The sequence below is a fragment of the Macaca thibetana genome, chromosome X, assembly GCF_024542745.1.
Source record: "Macaca thibetana thibetana isolate TM-01 chromosome X, ASM2454274v1, whole genome shotgun sequence".
Lineage (NCBI taxonomy): Eukaryota > Metazoa > Chordata > Mammalia > Primates > Cercopithecidae > Macaca > Macaca thibetana.
The window spans coordinates 88,884,992-88,893,456 of record NC_065598.1 but is presented as its reverse complement, the minus strand read 5'-3'; the positions used below and the strand labels follow the sequence as shown (position 1 = coordinate 88,893,456).

The 8,465-nt window shown below is 35.5% G+C and overlaps 1 pseudogene across 1 annotated transcript; it reads left to right on the top strand.

Annotated features, from left to right (window-relative positions):
* Positions 1 to 1,019: 1,019 nt before the first annotated feature.
* On the top strand, positions 1,020 to 2,382 carry LOC126945948 (protein SET-like; annotated as a pseudogene). The gene has a single exon (XR_007722558.1). The product of XR_007722558.1 is annotated as a protein SET-like (transcript).
* The last annotated feature ends 6,083 nt before the right edge of the window (positions 2,383 to 8,465 follow it).

Below are 8,465 nucleotides of genomic sequence, written 5' to 3'. Positions count from 1 at the left end.
AACTAGAAAACCTAGAGGAAATGGATACATTCCTGGAAACATAGAACCTTTTCATATGATTGTACCACAAATAAATAGATCTCTTGAACAGACCAATAATGAGTAGTGAGATTTAATCTGTAATAAAAAAAAAACTCTTCCACAAAAAAAAACTCACAACCAAATAGATTCAGAACTGAATTCTACCAAACATACAAAGAAAAAGTAAAACCAAAACTCTTGAAACTATTTCAAAAAATTGACAAGAAGGGAATTCACCCTAACTCTTTCCATGAGGCCAGTGTTACCTTGATACCAAAACCAAAGACACATTTAAAAAAATACAGACAGGAAGGGTGTGGTGGCTCACGCCCGTAATCCCAGCACTTTGGGAGACTGAAGTGAGAGGATCACAAGGTTAGGAGTTTGAGATCAGCCTGGCCAACATGGTGAAACCCCATCTCTACTAACAATACAAAAATTAGCTGGGTGTGGTGGTGGGCACCTGTGGTCCCAGCTACTTGGGAAGCTGAGGCAGGAGAATTGTTTGAACGCGAGAGGTGGAGGTTGCAGTGAGCTGAGATCCTGCCACTGCACTCCAGTCTGGGTGACAGAGTGAGACTCCATCTCAAAATAAATAAATAAATAAATAAATAAATACATACATACATACATACATACATACATACATACAACCCAATCATATAGATGCAAAACTCCACAACTAGCAATTCAATTCTATTATCAAATGAATGAATAAGACCTACTATTTGATAGTACAACAGGGTGACTAAAATCAACAATAACTTAACTGTACATTTTTCAACAACTTCACGAGTGTAATTGGATTGTTTGTAACTCAAAGGATAAATGCTTGAGGAAATGGATACCCCATTCTCTTTGAAGTGGTTAACTATTTCATATTGCATGCCCCTATCAAAACATTTTATATGCCCCATAAATATATACACCCATTATGTACTCATAAAAATTAAAAATAAAAAAGCTATAAAAATAAAATAATAAAAATCTTCCAGTATTCAGCCTGCTTCCGGACGGGCGAGGAGACTCGTGGTCTGGTTCTAGGACTTCCCGAACAGCATGGCCCCTAAAGGGCAGTCTTCACTCCTGCCTCAAAAGAATAAACCAAGACCACCGCCTGCTCTGGGACCAGAGGAGACACCGGCTTCTGCAGGCTTGCCGAAGAAGGGAGAAAAAGAACAGCAAGAAGCAATTGAACACATTGATGAAGTACAAAATGAAATAGACAGACTTAATGAACAAGCCAGAGAGGAGATTTTGAAAGTAGAACAGAAATATAACAAACTCCACCAACCATTTTTTCAGAAGAGGTCAGAATTGATCGCCAAAATCCCAAATTTTTGGGTAACAACATTTGTCAACCATCCACAATTGTCTGCACTGTTTGGGAAGGAAGACGAAGAGGCACTGCATTATTTGACCAGAGTTGAAGTGACAGAATTTGAAGATATTAAATCAGGTTACAGAATAAATTTTTATTTTGATGAAAATCCTTATTTTTAAAATAAAGTTCTCTCCAAAGAATTTCATCTGAGTGAGAGTGGTGATCCATCTTCAAAGTCCACCGAAATCAAATGGAAATCTGGAAAGGATTTGATGAAACGTTCAAGTCAAACGCAGAATAAAGCCAGCAGGAAGAGGCAGCATGAGGAACCAGAGAACTTCTTTACCTGGTTTACTGACCATTCTGATGCAGGTGCTGATGAGTTAGGAGAGGCCATCAAAGATGATATTTGGCCAAACCCATTACAGAACTACTTGGTTCCTGATATGGATGATGAAGAAGGAGAAGGAGAAGATGATGATGATGATGATTAAGAGGAGGAAAGATTAGAAGATATTGATGAAGAAGGAGATGAGGATGAAGGTGAAGAAGATGAAGATGATGATGAAGGGGAGGAAAGAGAGGAGGATGAAGGAGAAGATGACTAATAGAACACTGATGAATTCCAACCTTCCTTTTTTTAAATTTTCTCCAGTCCCTGGGAGCAAGTTGCAGTCTTTTTTTTTTTTTTTTTTTCCCCTCTTGTGCTCAGTCGCCCTGTTCTTGAGGTCTCTTTTCTCAACTCCATGGTTCTCAACTTATTTTTCGGGAAATATCTTGAGCACAATACAATGGGAAAAGAGTCTCTACCCCTTTCTGTTCGAAGTTCATTTTTATCCCTTCCTGTCTCAACAAAAACTGTATGGAATCAACACCACCGAGCTCTGTGGGATAAAAGAAAAACCTGCTCCCTTCGCTTTGCTGGAAGCTGGAGGGTGCTAAGTGCCTGTGTAGTAGTGCATAGAATTCTCGCTTTTTTCCTCCTTTCTCTGTATATTGGGCTTAGAGAGTACAGCATGTCTCTACGTGAATATGGACAGTTAGCATTTACCAATTTGTATCTTTCTACTTTCTCTTGTTTAAAAAAAGAAAAAAAAGACTTTAAAAAATGGGGTCATAGAAGGTCAGAAAAGGGTGGGTTTGAGATGTCTGGATGGGTTAAGGGGGCATTTTGACAACACGGCTTCTCCTCTGGCATGTTTAATTGTGATATTTGACAGACATCCTTGCAGTTTAAGATGACACTTTTAAAAATAAATTCTCTCCTAATGATGACTTGAGCCCTGCCACTCAATGGGAGAATCGGCAGAACCTGTAGGATCTTATTTGGAATTGGCATTCTCTATGGTAATTTTGTTCCTGTTTATTTGTAAATTTTCTTTTTGTTTCACTGGAAAGGAAAGATGATGCTCAGTTTTAAACGTTAAAAGTATACAAGTTGCTTTGTTACAGTAAAACTAAATGTGTACACAAAGGATTTGATGCTTTTCTCTCAGCATAGGTATGCTTACTGTGACCTTCCAAGTTTGACTTGTAAAACATCACTGTCAAACTTTGTCACCCTAACTTCTTATTTTTTGATACGCACTTTGCAGGATGACCTCAGGGCTATGTGGATTGAGTAACGGGATTTGAATCAATGTATTAATATCTCCATAGCTGGGAAACATGGGTTCAATTTACCATTGGTTTCTGAAAGTGTTCACATCATTTGGGATACGAGATTGCTCAATACTTTTCTGGGTATATTGTGCCCTTGATTTTTATCTCCAAGTGGCAGTTTTTAAAATTGGCCTTTTACCTGGATATAAAGTAATAGTGCCTGCCACCACCATCCAACAGACCTGGTGCTCTAATGCAAAGTTATACATGGGACAGTTGCTGGCATGTCTTCATTGGCTATATAAAATGTGGCCAAGAAGATAAGCTCTCAGAGTAAGAAGTCTGTGATGGTTAGCAGGAACTGTCCCTGCTCTCTGGTATAAAGCTCTCAAATGTGACTGTGAATCTGGGTGGGATAAGGGACTCGGCTCTGTCTGCTCAATGCCATTGTGCAGAGAAGCACCCTAATGCGTAAGCTTTTTAATGCTGTAAAATATAGTTGCTGAAATTAAATGCCACTTTTTCAGAGGTGAATTAATGGACAGTCTGGTGAAATTCAAAAGCTTTTTGATGTATAAAACTTGATAAATGGAACTATTCCATCAATAGGCAAAAGTGTAACAACCTATCTAGATGGATAGTATGTAATTATTGCACAGGTCTCTGTTTAGTAAATACATCACTGTATACCGATCAGGAATCTTGCTCCAATAAAGCAACATAAAGAGTTAAAAAAAAAAAATCTTCCACTTAAAAAATAAAATGTAAAAAAGGCTGAAATAATTCTCTTTTTAAATTGCTGATGCTTTTTTATATATAATTATTTGACAAATTTGCCATTCTTTAGAAAATTGTGGGTTTTTTGTTTGTTTGTTGTTGTTGTTGTTGTTTTGTCAGTATAGACAGATAGGGAAATGTGTCACTCAGATCTTTTGCTCTGGGAAGTATAGTTGGCTGAAAATTCTAGCCACTGCTCCTCTAGATATATTTCTGCCTTATGCTGAGTCCACATTTCTTCTGGAATACCTCAGTCAATAACAGAGTATGAGCATTCTCTGTGGGACATAGCACTATTTTATGGCCTGACCAAATCTTTTTCAAAGCTGTGCTGCAGTCTGGAACTTTTCATATTCAATCCACCTCCCTATGGTTTATTCTTTCACAGGTTTCAATATTTCTGTATGAAGATTATCTCTGCTTTTTCTGTTTATCTTCCATAAACATTACTTTAAACATATGTCTTGAATATCTAATCTCATATTGACATCTGCTCTCAAGAAAACAAAAATAGCAGTCAGGTTTCTAAACTTGTTCAAGACAATAGCAATCCTATCCCTAACTTGACTTGCTGGGAAATAATATAGCTTTCATAATTAACTGGTAAATAAGAAGGGTTATAAATCAGGTACTTATTAGTAAGCACGACTTGAAATTTAGCATTGCTGTCTTAGCAAATTTTAGTAGAAAGAGGCAATATCTATGCAAAATTGTTTGAAGAATGCTTAGTCCTTCAAATTTTCCATATCAGAAGTTGGCAAACTTATGGATCTGTTTTTTTATGGCCTGGGAGGTAAGAAAGGCTTTTACAGTTTTTAAGGGCTATAAAACAAACTAATATAAAACAAACAGAAAACAAAAAAAAGCAAAGAATATGAGTTTGAGACCATACGGCTCGCAATATTTAAACTATTCACTATTTAAAGAAAGTGTTTTCTAATCCCAGATTTATATGCTTTTAAATATATTCTTGGATTAAGCAACATCAGAAAATAATGCTTTACATTTTTGTGAAAGGGGAAAAGTCAAGCTAGAAACTGCTTAGGGCCAACCTGCCTCCCATGCTTTTCAAAGTCACCCCTCTGCTCACTGAGATAAATGCATATCTGATTCCCTCCCTGGGAGAGGCTAATCAGAATGCAAAAGAATGCAACTATTTGTCTCTTACCTACCTATGACCTGGAAGTCCTCTCCCTGCTTTCAGTCTTCCCACCTTTGCTTTGAGTTGTCCCTTTCCAGACCAAACCAATGTTCATCTTGGATATGTTGATCGATATCTCATGTCTCCCTAGAATCTGTAAAATCCATCAGTGCTCTGACCACTTCGGAAACATACCGTCAGGACCTCAGGAGGCTGTGTCACAGGCCCACATCCTCAACCCTGGCAAAATAAACTTTTTAAGTTAACTGAGACTTGTCTCAGATTTTCGGGGTTCACATTTTCTACTTGAAAGCTTAAGCCACATTTTCATCCTGGTATGGAAGATATACTACGTAATTTTAACATACATCTTTAAGCCATCATCACTCCTGACCTTATCTTATTAATCTTCTATCACTATTTCAACTATATACTAATTTCAAATTTCATTTTATCTTAACATATTTATTTGTTATATACTTTTAACATTTTAGCTTGGATCTCCTACTCTCCACCTCTGAAAGGGAATAGATTAAGAGCATTGTGAAATTTAATGACCTATGAAAAAGTATGTGTTTGCTCAAATTACTTGATGCTTTCTGTAGCTAAATAATATATACAGGATATATTATATCTGTACCAAATGGAAGTACAACATAGAAGAAATAAACAAGGGCTGAGATACAAGCCTCTTCATAGAACCCCAATTTTTTGCTATACATAAAATCCAAAGGATTTCAAAAGTTGCTTCTATACATAGATATTATTATCTATAATAGGTGCTGTTAACCAGGGTTTATGACTGCTTTGGGGTACAGTAATAAATGCTGGGTAATTTGTGATGATCTCAATGTTGTATACAAAATTTGTTATATACATATATGACTATGTTTATAAGAAAATGAACAATAGCTTATTTCACATTTCTAAACAGTCTGAAACTCCTAGAAGTTGATTTTGTTCTCAGAATAGGATAGAGTCAACAGTCAAACCAAAAGATCATCTCAAGCTGGAATCTAGAGCATTCTTGAGGTTCTTAGTCTGAACTGGTTTCATAAGCTTGATTAAAAAAAGAAGAAGACTTTTATTTTATACCCAAAGACAGATTAAAAGATCTTCAAGTTCATGTTATTACTTTTATTTTCTGCAGTATGAATTCTTCTATTTGTTACATATGCTAACTTTGCCTTGTAGTGGTGAAATTTGGGAGGTATTTTGTAATTTTTATTAATAAGATCATCCTCATAGGATTTATTGTCTTAATTTTTTGGCTGAAAATTTTTACATAAGTTGGTAATTTTAGCCCTCAAACATACATGGTTGAAACACATAATGATATTGGTTTATCGCAGATGAATTCCTTAGACTCATATTTCAGGACAAAAAATTCACTAGTAATCCATTATTTTGAGGCCGGGAAAAAGAGTCTTCCTTATCCACATTTAGGGTCACACATGTCACAATCATTTTCAGACTTTTGGATATATAGAGGGGATGACTTTCAGGAACCCAACACACAAATAGACGATAGGCTCAGTTCCAATCATCACATGTGTGTAAATATCCATTTTCCTGAAAACACTGTTTCTCCATTGAGAATGTATCTGTCCCTCATTCCCTAGCCTGATGGAGTTTGAAAATGTTTAAGAGTCAGGGTAAAATCTAGAACTGGGGGGTCTGAAGTTTTGTACAACTCTTAATGCCTTTTAAGGAATAATACAAATTTACAAATACAAAATTAGGTACAGGGCTCTGGGAGGAGTTCATGTAATGGCGAACCCTTAAATTTGAGCTTAATTAACCTCATAATAAATTTTTTTCTAGTTGATGCCTTATTACTTGTTGCAATGAGTATTGGATATTATTGGCATTTCGTGTGAATGGGTCCAGAAAAGCCAAATATCCTGAAATTTATGAGATATTTTGCCACAAAAAAAATAACTATCCTGGGAAATATGTCAATTATCTCAGAGTTTCATAAAGGATTACTTTGCCCTAATGAATGGCTATGCGTTTCTTATTAGATTATGTATGGTACCTGAAGATGGTGTCTTCTTGCTTTCAAGCTTACCTATTAATTTTTTAAAAACATAAAGGATTTTTTAGCCTCAGTTTTTTTTTATTTCAACTTTTACTTTAGGAATAGGGGGTACTTGTGCAGGTTTGTTACAGGGGTGTATTGCACCCAGGTATTGGGCCTAGTACCTAATGGGTAGTTTTTCAACCCAAGCCCCACACTCTCTCCTGACTAGTAGTCTCTAGTATCTATTATTCCCATGTTTATGTTCTTGTGTACACAATGCTGAGCTCCCACTTATAAGTGAGAACATGCAGTATTTGATTTTTGGTTCTTGTGTTAGTTCACTTAGAATTAGGTCCTCCAACTTTATCCATGTTGCTGCAAAAGACATGATTTAATTCTTGTTATGGTTGCATAGTATTCTATGGTGTATATGTACCATATTGTTTTCATTTAGCCTACCATTGATGGGCACTAGGTTGATTGCATGTCTTTGCTATTGTGAAGAGCCTAGCAATGAACATATGAGTGCATGTGTCTTTTGATATAATGATCTATTTTCCTTTGTGTATATATTCAGTAATGGTATTGATGGGTCAAATGGTAGCTCTGTGTTATTTAAGAAATAGCTCTAAGTTATTTAAGAAAGCTCTCAACTACTTTCCATAGTGGCTGAACTAATTTACATTCCCATCAACAGTGTATAAGCACTTCTTTTCTTCCACAACCTCATCAATATCTGCTATTTTTTATTTTTTAAGAACAGGCATTCTGACTGGTTTTGATTTACATTTCTCTAATGATTAGTATTTTTATATGTAACTGTTGGCTGCATGTATGTCTTTTGAAAAGGGTCTATGATTATACTTTGCCCATTTCTTAATATTTTTATTTGTTTTTTAAACTATTGAATTGTTTAAGTTCCTTATAGTTTCTGGATATTAGACCTTTTCAGATGTGTAGTTTGCAAATATTTTCTCCCATTGTGTAGGTAGTCTGTTTACTAATAGTTTCTTTTGCTGTACAGAAGATTTTAATTATGTACCACTTACCAATTTTTGGCATATATTTGCAGCTTTCGAGAACTCAGCCAAAAATTATTTGCCAAGGCCTATGTTGAGAAATATATTTCCTAGGTTTTCTTCTAAGTTTTTTATAGATTGATATCTTAAATTTAATTAATTCATCATGGAGTAATTTTTGTATATGATGAAAGGCAAGGGTACAGTTTCATTCTTCTGCATACAGCTAGCCAGTTATCCCAGCAGTATGTATTGAATAGGTAGTGTTCCCCCATTGCTTGGTTTTGTCAGCCTTGTTGATGATCAGATAGTTGTAAGTGTGTGGTTTTACTTCTGAGTTTACTACTCTTTTCCATTAATCTATGTGTCTATTTTTATATTAATATCATGGTGTTTTGTTTACTGTAGCCTTATAATATAGTTTGAACTCTGTATGATGTGCCTGGCTTTGTTCTTTTTCCTTAGGCTACTTGGGCTCTTTGTTTGTTGTTGTTCCATATAAAGTTTAGAATAGTTTTTTTTTTTTTTTTTTTTTTTTTTTTTCTAATTCTGTGAAGA